The sequence below is a fragment of the Hemiscyllium ocellatum genome, chromosome 32 (genome assembly GCF_020745735.1).
Source record: "Hemiscyllium ocellatum isolate sHemOce1 chromosome 32, sHemOce1.pat.X.cur, whole genome shotgun sequence".
In the NCBI taxonomy this organism is placed as follows: Eukaryota; Metazoa; Chordata; class Chondrichthyes; order Orectolobiformes; family Hemiscylliidae; genus Hemiscyllium; species Hemiscyllium ocellatum.
The window spans coordinates 36,487,636-36,504,827 of record NC_083432.1 but is presented as its reverse complement, the minus strand read 5'-3'; the positions used below and the strand labels follow the sequence as shown (position 1 = coordinate 36,504,827).

The following is a 17,192-nucleotide window of genomic DNA, read 5'->3' as shown; positions in this document are numbered from 1 at the left end:
GGGCAATGAAGATGTGATAGGTGGAAGGAGGTCAAGGTGAGGGTGATAGGCCAGAGTGGGGTGGGGGCGGAGAGGTCAGGAAGAAGATTGCAGGTTAGGAAGCGGTGCAGAGTTCGAGGGATTCGACTGAGACAAGGTGGGGGGAGGGGAAATGAGGAAACTGGAGAAATCTGAGTTCATCCCTGGTGGTTGGAGGGTTCCCAGGCGGAAGATAAGGCACTCTTGCTCCAACCGTCATGTTGTTATGGTCTGGCGATGGAGGAGTCCAAGGACCGGCATGTCCTTGGTGGAGTGGGAGGGGGAGTTTAAAGTGTTGAGTCACGGGTTGGTTGGGTTGATTGGTCCGAGTGTCCCAGAGGTGTTCTCTGAAATGTTCCGCAAGTAGGCGGCCTGTCTCCCCAATATAGAGGAGGCCACATCGGGTGCAGCGGATGCAATAGATGATGTGTGTAGAGGTGCAGGTGAATTTGTGGCGGATATGGAAGGATTCCTTGGGGCCTTGGAGAGAAGTAAGGTGGTAGGTGAGAACCAGTGGGGTTCTGTCCTGGTGGCGTTTGGAGGGGCGGGGCTCAAGGGCGGAGGAGCAAAAGTACTTAGGATTTGTGCTCTAGAACACTGACATCTGCCTGACTATATGGAAATTTGCCCAGGTTATGTCTTGTTCACAAAAACTAGGAAAAATCCAAACTCTACAGTTACCACCCTATCAGTGTACTCTCAATTATCAAAGCGACGGAAAGCATTATTAAATGATACTGCTTTCAAGTGGCACTTGCAAAGAAATGACGTGAATACGGATGGTCCCTTTGGATTCTGCCAGAATCACTAAGCTACTGACCTCATTGCAAAAATGGACAAAAAAAAACAAACTCTAGAAGTGAGGAAAGAGTGACTGGCCTTGAACTTCAAGACTGCTTTTCACCAAGTCTTACATCTAAGGGCCCCAACAAAACTGGAATCAATGGAAATGATTCCACTGGTTAGGGTCATATCTTACACAAAAGAAGATGGCTGTGATTGTTGGAAGTCAATCATGTGGGACATCTCTGCAGACAAGTTTCTCGAGGCACATTGTTTATTTTAAAATATTGTCCAGATGTATTGTATTATGGAGAAAGTAAGGGCATCACCATTGCACCATAAAAGCCCCTTCCTCAATGCAGACATTTTCCAATCAATCAATCTGTTCAGATGTATTTCACACTTCTGAAGATGGGACTTGGACTTCTGGCTAAGAAGTTGGCACGTTACATCGTGCCACAACAGCTCCCTAAAATTAAGGAGGATTTCTTTTCAAGCAACATATGATATATTATGACACACCTCTGAAGCAGGTGGGACTTGAACCTGGATCTCTTGGATCAGAGGTAAGGACACTTCCATTGAGGAAGTGGAGAGATCTTGAGGCACAATATTATGTCATAAGCACAATTATCTTCCATTATGAGGTCAGAAGTGTGGAACAATCATTGATGACAGCACCATGTTCAGCACCATTCATGTCTCCTTAGATAGTGAAGCAATCTTATCCATATGCTGGAAGACGAGGACAATATCTAGACTTGGGCTAATAAGTACCAAGTAACATTCATATCACATAAATGCTAGGCAATGAGAAAATCTAACCATCACCCTGTGACAGTCAACAATACTAATATAACTGAATGCCGCTCTAACAACATTCTGAAGGTTACCATCGGCTACAGATTGAACTGGATCAACTCCCAGAGAAATACTGTCTCTATGAGAACAGGTCAGAGGTTAGGAACTCAACCTGTCTCCCCAGTGCTTGTTCACTACTTGAAAAATCACAATTAGGAATATTCTCCAATTGCCTGGATGAATACAGCTCCAACACTCATGAAGCTTGACACCATCCATGATAAAGCAGCCCCCTCACTGATATCCTAACCCCATCTTCAACAATCAACTCTCTTCACCACCAACACAATCGAGCACTAGTATGTACTACCTACACACAGCAACTCACTAAGTCTCTTTGGCAGTACCTTCCAAACCTCTACTTCATGACCTCTACCATTTTAAAAGGACAAAGAGGAGCAGATGCATGGGAAACCACCAACTGCAAGATTCCCTCCAAGTTAAACATCATCCGAGTTAGACCTATATGGTTGTTCCCTCATTGTTGTTAGGTCAAAAATCTTAGAACTCAGATTTTTTTTAAATACTCTCCCTTCACTTGAACACAGGTGTTAACCATTGCATAATTAAATATTCAGTATTGACAAACAATGAGACCAAGAATTATAGTATTACTATCAAATTAAAATTATTTTTCTTTGCCAAAATCCAAATTCCAATCCCATATATCATATTGTGATCTTACAGCAAAAGTAACAATGTTTTCATAATCTTTGATGATTAATCATGTTGTGTTAAGATTGTAAAAAGTTAAGTTTCTGGTTTGAAATGTTCTCCTTTCGGTTTTACTTTTCTTATACAACTACACTGTGGTTAACATGCTGCCTTTCAGCAATTCTCAACTTTGCAATCATGCAGGCAAAAATGCAGGGATGACCTAATTAGTCCTGAAGGCCTGTCTTACTAAAGAAATACATTATACATAAGATTGGCAAAAGGCTTTTGTGGCACATTAGCAGTGCCCCTACCTCTGACCCAGGAACCCTGGGTATAAGTCCCACCTGCCCCAGAAGTGGGCAATAACATAACTAAAACAGACTGATTAAAAAAATCCACATGGAGTTGACAACTGATTGTATTCCTGGCAATTTCATTTGCCTCTAGCTACCATTCCTGTAAACAATTTTTCCTCCTCTTCGATGAATTATTTTGTTTATTAGTTATAAAAACATAGTTTTAATGTTTCCAGACTTTTCACTTTGGTTTTGTTCACATCAACCAGCAGATTAGTATTTAACTTTAGGAAACTGTAAATGAGAACCTTGTTTTATTTAGTACCATTTACAATCGCATTGTATCCTTACTCATTTTAAACTTAATTAATGACTTGTGATGGAGGAAACCCTAAACACTACTCAAACTTCAGGAAATTATAAAACATAGCACTAAATTTTTCAACTCAAGATATAATGTTCACACTTTTATAGGGGCAACAGTACAAATAAAAGCTCATTTAGATTCTTGTCGAATAAGAATGCTGAAAAATCAATTGAACATTTTGTTTTGCTTCAAAGACTGTCGTAATAAACACTGGGAACTTTACAACATTTTAATTTCAACTCAAAAAATTGTTTTCAATTGCTATTATTTTGTGTCTCCCTGTCTAGCAGAGAACAATCTTGACTAGGTGCTCTTACACAGCAGTTTATTCACTAATGCTTTAATTCTGACTGACTTTAAATACTGAATTATTTTAAACAATATAATTTAGAGGGCTGCACATATGGCTTGGAACAGTTAGATAATGGTCAAGCTGTTAATTCTCATGTCTCTTTGGCAGAACAAGAGAAACAAGGTTCTAACACATAAAACATATCTCTTATTAAAACTAAAATGCCAATGACTGGGAAGATAGAACATGAGGTTTCTAGGTTCATCAGACTCTATTGCTTGGGTGGTCTATGCTCTATGACGCATTAAAATTCTAAATATGCAGAATAGGTTTCAATTTGAAATTGGCATGGTTGCAATGTACTCACTGATTTAATTCCCACAAGCAGTTTTCTATTTTAACATTGAACTATGAAATGAATAGTAATTAAGAGGCAAAATGGAAGTGGTGCACAAGATATCTAACAATTAACACAGAAATATTATTTTTAAAAGTATGTTGCCATAATATCAGCATATGATGCTAAATGAAGGCAACACAGTGCCAGAATATACAACTATACCAACTGCATAGGGTAATGTAATCCCCTTTTTCTAAGAAGTGATCAAAATACATGTCCCAAACACAACTGAAACATACAAGGAGAATTAAATAAAAGGCTGCGGGGGATGGAGACATACTTGAATAATGTTTTACCATTATAATCTGAACTGATATGTCCAGTTATAATATCAGACCCAAGGCTGAAATCTGGTTTGATTTATTTTTAATTTGAAAAGGGTGTCATTCACAAAAAGCACGCAATGCTACAAGTCCAGTATTAACAATGAAACAGAAGATGAAATAGAATAAACCAAGCTATTGACAAATAACATAACACTAAATATTTTCCAAACAGAGTAAAATATAATTCCACTTCTCCCAACATCAACACTTCACAGTACTAAAATACCAAAGACAAAGACAATTTGCTATTCTACCCCTTCTACAGGTAGAACATTAACTGTTTCTTTCAATTTGCAGTCTTGAGAATTTGGCAGCCTATTCTTTAAGTATTCACACAACTGAAATTAGATTTCCTCAGTTTTGAATAATTCCTTCATTATCTAATCAAACACGCAGGTCTGGATCTTTCAAACTAACCTGTTTATACTAAAGTAATCTATTTCCTAACTTTTCTGAGTTAACTTTTTTCCAGAACTGTTTCATACATCCAACCTCAATCAGAAATTCTGCAAACTGAACCCCAAGCTGTGTGCATTCTCCCAATAAATTAAAACAAGAAATTCATAATCTTTCCAGCTGAAAGCAGCTTAATATACCCTGTCAGCTGATACAACTCTCTCAATGCAAACAAATTCCCATGTGCACTCCAGGAACTCACTCCCATACTCAGTTTTGTTTAAAATGCAATTCCAGGAATACTGACAATTATAAAATCTCTTCGTACACATACAGCCAGAAAATCCTCTGCCACTTGTTTCAAAATCCAAACTCTAAACTAAACAAGAAATGTACATATGAAAGAAAACTTACATCACAATACTGTGAAAGAAACAAGCCTTCACATACACAATTTTTGATGTATCCTGAAATAGCTGCAGCTTTTAAACTACTTCCAGGAGCTGTATCTCACTGCAGCAAATGTTATTAATAAGGAAGTAAATATTTAACTTACATAGAAAAATATTTTTCCCCATTTCTAAAGAACTGGAAATACCATGATGTTCCTATGCACAAGGTGCTGTTGCAAATTTGGTCTTTTGAAATCACTATCAGTACATGACCTCTAAAATGGAGTATCCTTCCCCATTTTTGTAAACGAACCAAAATATCACACCTTCTGCTTCTGGTTTCAAAATCAGTTTGCTTAAAATTCAGCTTCAAAATGTGGGAAAACTGAAGTTACACTCACTCAGGACTACCCACTTAACAGACCAAGCTCTCAGAATTCTGAACTGTGCTTCCTCCTTTCAAACAAAACTATGTTCCAAATTCTTAAATTTACATTATAAAAAAACAGTTCATGCTGTTTTTAGTAATAATCTTAATGCATTTTAAACAGGCAGCATTTTTAAACTATTTATAGTATTTAGTGCTTGGAACGGAGAGAAACATCCATGATGAGGTGGTATATTAGTACAATTTACCTGATTGCCTCAGCTGATGTCTACAGAATTTTCCTTCTCTCTCAAGATTTTTCTCAATACACCTTTATCACACTTTAATGCTGAAAGGCAGAAAGAAATAACTGACATAGTGTGAGCTGGTAGACAAAAACTTAAATGGATAAGATAAACAAACAAACATCTCAAAATCACTAAGCAGAAAATTGGTCAAATGGACGGGACATATAAAAAAAAGTCTTACAACAGTGATTTTTTGCTGTCAGTTACTAAGTTAAAAAGGTAGGAAAAAGATGATCCTGATTTTTGGTTCTCCAAATATGTATTCTATGCACAGAGAAAAACAATCCTTCAATAAAACAAAAACACAGTATGCTGTTTTCATAAACTATTCTGCAAATGGTATCAACAATGTTATCTTTAATGCATTGTTTAATCTAATCTAATACAGTGCCAGATTTAGCTGACCTCAGCCAATATTTTCTCAGATTCTTGAAAACAAAATGAATTTTCCCCCAATATTCGAGGAATTAAAAATTGCTGATGCCAAACACCGCATAGACTTTGAAAGAATCTACTCACGTTAGCTACTCATAACGTTATAGAGTTGTATGCCACTTTCTGTGTCACAGACAGAAACTAAAGCATCAATAAATGAGCAATACTGTGAATTTGTTGAGAAGTGAAACAAATCCTAGCAGTATTACTGCAGATTTAATGATTTTGATATAAAACAATATTCAATCATACATGATAGCCACAAGTGACAGGGGTGATTCCACACTGCTACATTGAACTGATATTTCATTACCCAAAAGTTTAAGTAGCTATTGACTACATAATGAGCAACACAGAGGGTTACCAGAATCCATCATTTTAGTATTGTTTTGAGTACACATAGTGATTGGGGAAAACACATGTGCAACAGATTAAATGAAAAAATGTTGAAGATCAACCAATAAACATCACGACAACATCGTGCCTGTACAGGTGAGAATCATTTAACACAGTTAGCAAATAGCCCACCCTTGTCATAAAGGACAACACCTCCAGGTTTACAGTAGTTTATTTCCTTTACATAAAGCATTTCAATGATAACCCACATTGACTGTGATTAAATCTGGTTAACATTTCATTCAAATTCTATGCAGCTATACAAAAAAAAATCCACATGCTGAATCAGAATCCCATAATTAAGTAGAATGGCCTATGTAAAAGATTAGAGTGGTGCTGGAAAAGCACAGATCAGGCAGCATCCGAGGAGGAGGAAAATCGACATTTCAGGCAAAAGCCCTTCACCAGGGATCTATGGTTAAGTTTGGATTTTAAACACGACAGTTTTCATAAATGATGCTTTGTTGAAGGGTTATAGGCAGCATAAAGATTACATTTGCACGCAATAAATACAAAGTAAATGCACTACTCTGTCATAAAATACCATTTAAGCGCTAACACTTCACCAGAAGCTGATAAACCATGCGTCCACAACTCTTCCCTTTAACACAGCAACCCCACTTCCTGTTAGCAGTCGCTGAAGGACAATATTTCAAGTCGCAAGTGATACCTCCTATATTTTGTGTTGGGGGGCGGGGGGGGGGAAGAATGTGAGTCAGGTGTTAGCAGCCCATTTACCTCGGATCAGGCTGCGCTTCCAAAAGGACTTTTAAAAAAAACACAAGTCGGACAGCCTTGTACGCTTTTATTTCGAGATCAATAATTGCCATTTCCCTGCTGCGCCACACTGACTGGATCAGACTCAGCAGCCTTGGAGACCAAAATAAAAACCCAGAGGCTTTCAGTTATCACTTACCTGTCAAAATGCTCCATTCGATGCCGAACCTGTTGTTATTTGGTCACTCCACACTTAACTGTGAAACTTTCGGCTTGGCACTCTGCTGACGAGGCCTGCTACAAATAAGAATAAAATACAAGGCACACTGTACCTGCAGCAATAAAACTTTCCAGACTGACAGCTCCAACTTTCTGACACCTCGACCTACAGCTGGGACATTCTCAATCCCGTCAAGGCCTCGGACGCGGCGATATTTGATCCTCTCTTCACCTCAAACAAAACGTCTTTTAAAAACCTGCCGATTCGATTATATTTTTTGACGCACTTCGCCACGACAAGATTTTTTTTAAAACCAAAGAAGTCACCCCCACCCCCTCCCCGTCAAAGGCACGACAACCTACCACGCTGACCGGGATTGACAGCCGGTTCGACCAATCGACGGACGGCCTGCTCCCGGAGGCGTCCCGCCCCCCGGTCGTTTTCGGCCAATGGAGGCGAGGAAGGGGGCGGCAAGTTCGGTTGTGGGATGCCACGCCCCTCTCCCGGCTGTTCCAACTGCCGCCTCGCTCCCCCCGGCTGCACGCGGTGTGCCTGTAGGGTTGCGTGGCACCGGAAGCGCTGACTGGTGGGGGGACAGACCGCTCCCTGGAACAGCCCGCGAGACGAAATCATCTGAGTTCCTGGCAGCGATGACGTCTTCACTCCTGAGGGCCAGTGCCAGAGCCCAAATTGATGGGAGTTTTGCTGTCAATCAAATGACTAAACCTTTTATTTTCCCCCTCACCACTTAAAAAAGGAAAAGCAGGCGATTGCATATTGTTTAATGCAAAATTTTGTATATTTATCATCGCTTTCGAAAAGCTGGATTCTGATTGATGAAATTATATGGGGCTTTTGAAACTAAAACTAACTAGCAATGTTTTCATTGCGTGATTAGGATTATGACACTAAATTAGGACCTGGAATGGGAAGCAAAAACCGAAATTGCTGGAAACGCTCAGGAGGTCTGGCACCATCTGTGGAGAGAAATCACTTAATGTTTCGGGTCCGAAGACCCTTGCTCAGGATGTGAAAATTGCAGATTATCACTTATGAGTAAAGTTAAGAATCACACAACACCAGGTTATAGTCCAACAGGTTTATTTGGAAGTTAGTGTTCCCAAAGAAACCTGTTAGACTATAAAGTGGTGTTGTGTGATTCTTAACTTTGTCCACCCCACATGGCTTATTAGCAAAGTTTTTTTCTGATAACTCAGCACTTAGGACAGAATCTGCAATCAAATCTATATCTATATTTATACCCAAGAATTTCCAGTAAATTGAACTTTCATGCAAAATGAAATACTGCAAATGAAGGCAATTAGAAAAGAAACGTGCAGGAAAGACTCAGCAGCCTAGCCAACATTTGTTGGAAAGACAAGTAGAATTTGCGTTTTTGATTAATGACCATTTTCTGTAAAACTGAAACTTTCATGTATTACCCCCACCTCCCACTATTCTAATAGCTGAACGGCAAGGAAACCTACTGTTCACATAGGAGTATTAATGCCAATTTCCAGTTTGCTCAATCCAAACTTAATTTAGAAGTGCATCTTTCTTTTCAACATCTTATCATCCGTTGTTCAGGGATATTAAATACATGGTGTTTTGGCAATGCTAGAAGGACGTTTTCATCGGGACTGTAAATTATTACGTTAGAATGTAAAATAACAGGTTTATATAATATATAATTATGTATTATTTAAATTTACTGCAGCAACCAATGAGATAATATTTGCACTTCTTAATGTCGTCTGTTCCAGGAATTTAACCCGCCCAAAATTCCCCTCAGGCAGGACTATTTCATCACAAATGTAGTTTATAAGTTCAAATGAAAACAGGAAAAATTAGAAGTACACAGCAAATCTGTCAACATCTGAAAGAGATTAGATAAATCAACAGACCTCTGTCTGATTCCTCTTGACAACTGCCACATTTTCCAAACTTCCAGGATTTGAATAGGAAATTAAAATCAATTCTGATATTATATTCATTTCCTTTAGCCTTATATGGCTCGATTTTGGCAATTCTTATGGTTTGTCTTGGGAAGATTTTAGTATTCTTTAAGTGCAGCAGAGATGCAATTTGTTTTTAGTACTGTTGTGTTTGCTAGTAAATAGAGCTGTCTTTGATCCCTGAGTTTCTCGCAATTCCAGGTCCTGTTGCATTATTGGGGTACGCAGTGGTGCTAATGCTTCTCCAGAATAATTTAGGTTGCATGTGTACAGATGTTTCTGGCTCTGTGTACAATCAACACATGTTTTAGATCATTCATTACAGGAGACAATTAACAGTACGATAACAAAATGTTCAGAATTTAGAATAAACAATCGCTATTGCAGAACTTAACTATTTAGCTGTAGTGAGCCTGTCAGATATTTTCTAGATTAGAGTGGTGCTGGAAAAGCACAGCAGGTCAGGCAGCATCCGAGGGAGCAGGAAAATCCTGATGAAGGGCTTTTGCCAGAAACGTCAATTTTCCTGCTCCTCGGATGCTGCCTGACCTGCTGTGCTTTTCCAGCACCACTCTAATCTAGACTCTGATCTGCAGCATCTGCAGTCCTCACTTTTGCCTAGTCAGATATTGTCTGCCTACTGGCAGTTTGGCAGGCTTCTGAATACATTTTTAAACAGTTACTGTTACAGTTACTTAAAGAAGCACATTTTTTTTCTTCTCTCCTTTCCTGACAGAACTGACTGATACTGACTGGAATATGGTCACAAAGTGCCACATTTTAAAGTCTTTATGCCAGTGTTGTATATCTCCTGTTGCAGTCTGGTACAACAACTTGGCTTGCTAGGTAATTTCAGTGGATCACTCAGACACAACTACATTTTTATGGGTCTGATGCCATACATAGACCAGACCATATAGGTGAAGGAGATAAACCACATATGTTTTTAAAATAACCTGCACAGACATGTTATAACACACCTTCAGAACAGTAGTACTAGGGGTAAGTGTCAAGAGTGTGATGCTGGAAAAGCACAGCAGGTCAGGCAGCATCCGAGGAGCAGGAGAGTCAATGCTTCCTAATGAAGGGCTTTTGCCTGAAACGTCAACTCTCTTGCTCTTTGGATGCTGTCTGACCTGCTGTGCTTTTCTAGCACCACACTCTCGACTCTAATCTCCAGCATCTGAAGTCCTTACTTTTGCCGAGCAGTACTAGTACTAGAGGTACGGGCATAAGACCCAAAGATGCGTTTTTACAAAAATATGAGAGCTTCATAACACCACTACTGAGAGAAACTTTCAGATTTATTAACTATTTAAATTTGAATGTCAGTAGATGTTAGGTGGAAATTTGAATCCACATCCCCTGATCAACTTGAGCTTCTGAATTATTACCCATGTTCTGTGAAGCTCAAACTTATCATTAATGAAAACATGTAAATAGAGATATGGACAACTGTTACAATCTTCCCAAAGGGAAAACCAAGAATGGTTTTGGCACTGATAAATGCAGGCTCGGGTGCAAATTATTCTCAGAGCTGGACCCTCTAGAAATAGACACTGATGAAGGTTTTTATCATTTATAAACATTTATGGATGAAAATTTCAAAAGAAAAAACATATGTTAAATGTATATGAAGCATTCATAGTAGTTGTTTTTGTGAAATCAGTGGATTTAGAGTTTACAAATCCAGCCGTTTTTGTATTCTATTAACCAAGGTCAATCTCCTAAACAAAATATTTAACAGGTGCTATTGGTATCAGGAGAACGAAGTTTAAAGGAGAAAATGCTAGTTACCTTAAATTACATTGGCTGTTTGTGCATCCATTTTCTCATAGATTAAAAATTCAAGTAAAGAATGAATACAATAAACATTTGAAGGCGATCAGAGGTAAATGTGAAATATGTAAAAAGAAAAGGAGAACATCATCATGATCAACAATGAAGCTCCTTGTGGAAATAGACATTTTAAAATTTGTCACAACATACTTCAATGTATTGAATAGAAAAAAATAATTTTGCACTTAATAAATATTGTGACTAGATTTATCCAGTCCACATGAAGACATGGTTAGAAGAAAAGAGTAATTATGAGCAAAGTAATGGAGAAATAGATACAATCCAAACTAGGGGAACTGGCTAAATTTTCAACTGACAATTTGTACATCGTGAATTTATGGATACTTGTGAAAACATGAACATTTTAACAATGATCACTGCAGGAATAAGTCCCTTTAGTATGGAATCCGTAAAATAAATCATACAGTGATGGATGATAAAAGTTTAGTGGACCAACATAAGTTGTAAGTCAATATCTGCCTTGGCTTGGACAGTCCAAGCAAAGAATTCATTGCAAATAGTTGGGGGCTACAGGCCATACCAATTGTTTTTTGGGAGAAATCCAAAAGTTGCTTCAGTAATGAGCAATCATCTCCCTGGCTTAGCCCACTTTCTCTGAACACTTGAGTGTCCCACATATAGGGAGAAGACTGTTCATTAAGGATGAAGTTTCAGAGAAAATTCAGCAAGCCTTAAAACATTGTGGAGGCCATCAGAAATAAGTTTTTATATATGGGACATGAATCTGACTAATGAGCACAAGCTACTTTATTTCCATACATTCAGATCTCATTAATAGCTAATTGCACCATATTTCTATGCAAGTTATGATTCACTCTTCCTTTCCCAAATGTCTAGATGACACTCAATTCCCAATATTAAAACCAGAGCGGTCACCTGGCAACAATAGTTTGCTGCTGTTTTCTCCGTCTCCCCATTTTTAATGCTCTTCCATCAATATGTCCTTGAATGCTCCATAGACAATGTCCTCGATATGTTCATCAACTGAAGTCAGCATCAGCAAACCATCAGCATCACAACATCAGCATTGCTGACGTTGGACCAACTCACAATCCATTTCAGCTCTTTACTTTAGAGCTCAGGGATATCTTTGACTTGCAAGCTCCTGTCAGATCACTGTTTACCCAGGCAAACACATTCATCTCATACATCTACACAGAATATGCTTTAGGACTCTTAGTTTCATTTCTTAGTACTCATTCACTTTGTGCTTACTGGCTTAGCACCCAATCGCTGTGGTAGCTTTTTAGCTAAAGAGCAAGGATATAGAAAATAGGAGCAGAAGCAGACATTTGGTCCCAAAAGTAGTATCGGCCATTCAATAAGAAATTGGCTTACCTGTATTCATTTCAAATTTCACACCCTTTTTACCCCTGATAAGCTTTGATTCACTTGTTTAACAAGAATCTTTCTACCTCTGCTTTCATAATATTTAACGACACAGCTGCCATTGCCCTTTGACACAAAGATCACAGCTTTTCATCTTGTGGCCACATGACATGGTCAGTGTACAGCTTGGGCATTGGTATTAAATGAGGTCTGCAGATGCTGGAGATCACAGCTGCAGATGTGTTGCTGGTTAAAGCACAGCAGGTCAGGCAGCATCTCAGGAATAGAGAATTCGACGTTTCGACCTTCCCCTGCAACCGCAGGAAATGTAAAACTTGCGCCCACACCTCCACACTCACTTCCCTCCAAGGCCCCAAGGGATCCTTCCATATCCGCCACAAGTTCACCTGTACCTCCACACACATCATCTATTGCATCCGCTGCACCCGATGTGGCCTCCTCTATATTGGTGAGACAGGCCGCTTACTTGCGGAACGCTTCAGAGAACACCTCCGGGCCGCCCGAACCAACCAACCCAATCACCCCGTGGCTCAACACTTTAACTCTCCCTCCCACTCCACCGAGGACATGCAGGTCCTTGGATTCCTCCACCAGCAGAACACAACAACACGACAGCTGGAGGAGGAGCGCCTCATCTTCCGCCTGGGAACCCTCCAACCACAAGGTATGAATTCAGATTTCTCCAGTTTCCTCATTTCCCCTCCCCCCACCTTGTCTCAGTCAGTTCCCTCAACTCAGCACCGCCCTCCTAACCTGCAATCCTCTTCCTGACCTCTCCGCCCCCACCCCACTCCGGCCTATCACCCTCACCTTGACCTCCTTCCACCTATCCCACCTCCATCGCCACTCCCCCTAGTCCCTCCTCCCTACCTTTTATCTTAGCCTGCTTGGCTCTCTCTCTCTTATTCCTGATGAAGGGCTTATGCTCGAAACGTCGAATTCTCTATTCCTGAGATGCTGCCTGATCTGCTGTGCTTTAACCAGCAACACATCTGCAGTTGGGCATTGGTATTGACAATATAGCTGGCTTCCTCCTGCGCAGGGTGTGATAGACAGTACACCCACCACAGGACCATTCCAAATGTAGCTGAGTACCCCATTAGAAAAGATTTCCAAACCATTAACATCCAAGTAGCCTGTGATCATCAGTGCCATTTCCTAGAACTGTGTGACAGGTACACTGGGAGTTTCATAATGCCTATATAGAGTCATGATTTGGAGATGCCGTGTTGGACTGGGGTGTACAAAATTAAAAATCACACAACACCAGGTTATAGTCCAACAGGTTTAATTGGAAGCACACTAGCTTTCAGAGCGCCGCTCCTTCATCAGGTGATAGTGGAGGACACAATTCTAAGGCACAGAATTTATAGCAAAAATTTACAGTGTGATGTAACTGAAATTATACATTGAAAAATACCTTGATTGTCTGTTGAGTCTTTCATCTGTTTGAATATAATGATAGTTTCACATTTTTCATGTGCAGATCACAAAACCTTTTTTTTAAAAGTTGCATTCTCAGGTTAGTTGTAACAATGGGTGTTAGCTAGACAATATGTTGAAAGTGTTAACCCCTGTGTTTTCTGTCTATGCCATGATGTTTAGGTTGATTCTAATCTAAAAAGTGAGAAAACAAAATTTTACATTAGTTCATGCAGTTTTTGAGGTCAGAGTTTTACATGAATTCATGCAGTTTTTGAACAAAGTACAAAGTAACTTTGCAAGTACAAATTCACCACACAAAATATATGTGTGCATGTGGGTCTTTCTTTGTCTGCGTGTGTGTGTCTGGGGTGGGGGGTTGTGAGTGTCCGTGAGAGAGTGTATATGTGTGTGCATGAGTGTAGAGTGGTCTAACTCTCTGAGACGATGCCTGTGTGTGTGTGTGGGAGTGTGTGTGTATATTTGTGTCTGTGTGTATGTATGTGTATTAGGAGTGTGTGTGTGTTTGTGCGTGTAGGAGTGTGTGTGTGTGTGTATATAGTGCAATGGTGGTCACCTGTAATGTGACATGAACACCAAGGTCCCAGTAGGTGGCATGGTGGCACAGTGGTTAGCATTGCTGCCTCACAGTGCCAGAGACCCGGGTTCAATTCCCCGCCTCAGGTGACTGACTGTGTGGAGTTTGCACGTTCTCCCCGTGTCTGTGGGGTTTCCTCCAGGTGCTCCGGTTTCCTCCCACAGTCACAAAGATGTGCAGGTCAGGTGAATTGGCCATGCTAAATTGCCCGTAGTGTTAGGTTAGGGGTATGGGTGGGTTGCGCTTCGGCGGGTCAGTGTGGACTTATTGGGCCGAAGGGCCCAATACTTACTGTAAATAATCTAACAGAATGTTATAATGTATAGGGAAAGGAATAGATTACAAAACTGGGAGGTTATGCTTCAGTTATACTGGGCACTAGTGAGACTGCCTCTGCAGTACTGTGTAAATCCATTGGAACCATTGGAAGTTTAGTACTCTACTACACGAATGGGCAGTTTGCCTTATGAGGAAAGATCTAACAAACTAGGATTGTATCTGTAACAGGTGACTTAATTGAAAAATATACAATCCTGAATCATCTTGACAAGGTAGATTGGGAAGGCTATATACTCTTATGGGAGAATCTAGAACTAAGTGCCACAGTGTAAAAGTCAGGGATTGCTCATGTAATACAGAAATTCTGCAATTAAAAAACTCCCTCAGAAGATGATGAGGTTCTGGAACTCTCTTCCTGAAAATGTGGTGGAAGCAGAGTCCTTGAATTTTGTCAGGCAGTGGTAGATAGGTTCTTGTAAAGGAACTGAAAGGTTATAGGGGTAGGTGCAAATTTGGACTGAGGTTAAAATCAGATTATTCATGATATTACAGCATGAGGAAACAGGCTTGAGGGGCTGAATGGCCAGCTCCTGCTCCTGATGTGTGTGTGTGTGTGTGTGTGTGTTTGTGTGAGAGAGCATGTGAAAGACAGCGAGAGAGTGTGTGTGTATATAGCATAGCTTTCCACTTTTTGTACTAGAAAATCTTGGCTACAGGTACAGCTAGTTCTGAAACATAAAACATCAATGGTATTGCCAGGATGTTGTCAGGATCCAAGGTCTGTTGTGCCCAGTGCATTCAAGTTTTTTGATGTTTCTGGAGTGGATCAAACTGGCACACAGTTGGCATGTGTGTCATTGGATCCCTTGGGAAAATGTGGAAATAGATCATGAACTTGGCAGTTCTGACTGAAAGTGGTTAGAAAAGCTTGATTCTTGTCTTTTGTATTTATGTGCAATGTTCTTCCATCATTAAGGATGGCTATGTTCATGGAGCCTCCTCTTCCCATTGGTTGTTTAATTGTCCACTACTGTTCCTGACTGTACTCCAGGAATTTGATCTGATCCATGGGTGGTGGAATCACTCAGCTTTCCAACAGCATGCTGCTTCTGTTGTTTTCCATGTAGTCTGTGTGACTTTATCAATGTTGTCATCACATTGTTTGGTATGCCAAGTGCTACTCTGGCTCTCCGAATGCTCCTCATTGAATCACTCTTGGCTTGACGATAATGGCAGAAAGAGGGATATTTTCTGACCATGAGATTGGGTGTATCTGCATTGATTTTGTAAATATAGGCCTTTATTTAAGTTTTCTATTTTTGCTATGTTTTAGGATTGCATGCAATCCACAAAAATATTAAAGATGTTTTTTGCAGTGACCAAATTGTAATACATGAGACAGAATAATCTATTGGAAAGATTTAGACCTGTGCTGTTAACCAAATGTACAAAAGGGACAAAAATATAGTTATGTATCTACATTTCAGAATGAAAAACTAGTGATACTTTTGAATGAGATATATTGATTTGTCTCATCTTGTATACCTCAAAATGATATTCCAGAATGACCAATATATTTATTTCCAAGTATTCATTAGCTTTCCCCTCTGTCGTTCTGCATGTTGTTTCAGATCATCCATCTTGAGATGTCTGGGCACATTTGTAAAGTTTAAGTGCAGCGTTTGATACATGAACAAACTTTCTTCTGTACCAAATTAGTTTGCAATCAAAAATTGCAGAGCTGGACAAGCTGGGTTGATCTCAGCTGATTGTAATGGCAAAGTCCGGGGGATGGTGAGCCATAATGTTATAGATTGAAGTTGATTGCAATTCTATGGCTGATGATAATGTACCTCATATCTGCCCAGCTTTCAGCTGCTACATCAGTTCCAATATATTCCATTTAGCACGGGGGCTTCCCCTTTTCCCCATACTGTCAGGACTAGCTGCCCTATAACAGGTAGATTGGGGAGGATACAAACTAGTAGTTTTTGTTGAAGGATTGATTCACTCAGCATAGAGTCATAACCATTGCCTTCAACCTTGTTTGAGAATGACGTCCCTCAGAATTCGATAAGTTCAGTTGGTCCCCTGCTATCAAGGTAGTCATTGAGGTAACAATGTCCGTTTTGACTCTTCCCATCTTCAGCATTTGTTCTAAGAGCTGTTCAACATTACTCATCATTAAGAGACTGTTGTATTCAGGAGGGATTTGTAATTTAACAGGTATTTTGCTCAGAAAAATTAGTACTCTCCACCATATCTAAAACTTGCATATAAAGACAAAACAACTGCTGGAACAATTCAGCAGAACAGGCACCATTTGTGAAAAGAAAAAGAGTTAAAGCTTCAGGTCAAGTGACTTATCTCAGTCCAGCTCTCCAAAGTGAGTTGCAAGTTATTGGGAATTCTGAACATTAGTACAATTATAGAAGAAAAGATTATGCTCTACACTGATGGTATTAATGACCAAGGATTTCCCTTAGCTATTATAATG

At 39.7% G+C, this 17,192-nt stretch overlaps 1 protein-coding gene across 5 annotated transcripts in view; it reads right to left on the bottom strand.

Moving 5' to 3' along the window:
* The window catches only part of stat3 (signal transducer and activator of transcription 3 (acute-phase response factor)), a 49,624-nt gene extending 42,034 nt beyond the window's left edge, over positions 1-7,590 (bottom strand). For 2 of the 5 annotated variants that reach the window (XM_060848978.1, XM_060848981.1), the window contains exons 1-2: positions 7,344-7,590; positions 5,425-5,504 (exon numbers count right to left, since the gene is read on the bottom strand). The gene's annotated coding sequence lies outside the window, so the exon portion shown is untranslated. Of the gene's footprint in view, positions 1-5,424; positions 5,505-7,210; positions 7,324-7,343 lie in introns of those variants that run through there. The other 3 variants (XM_060848980.1, XM_060848982.1, XM_060848979.1) reach the window with 2 other exon arrangements.
* Between the last annotated feature and the right edge of the window lie 9,602 nt (positions 7,591-17,192).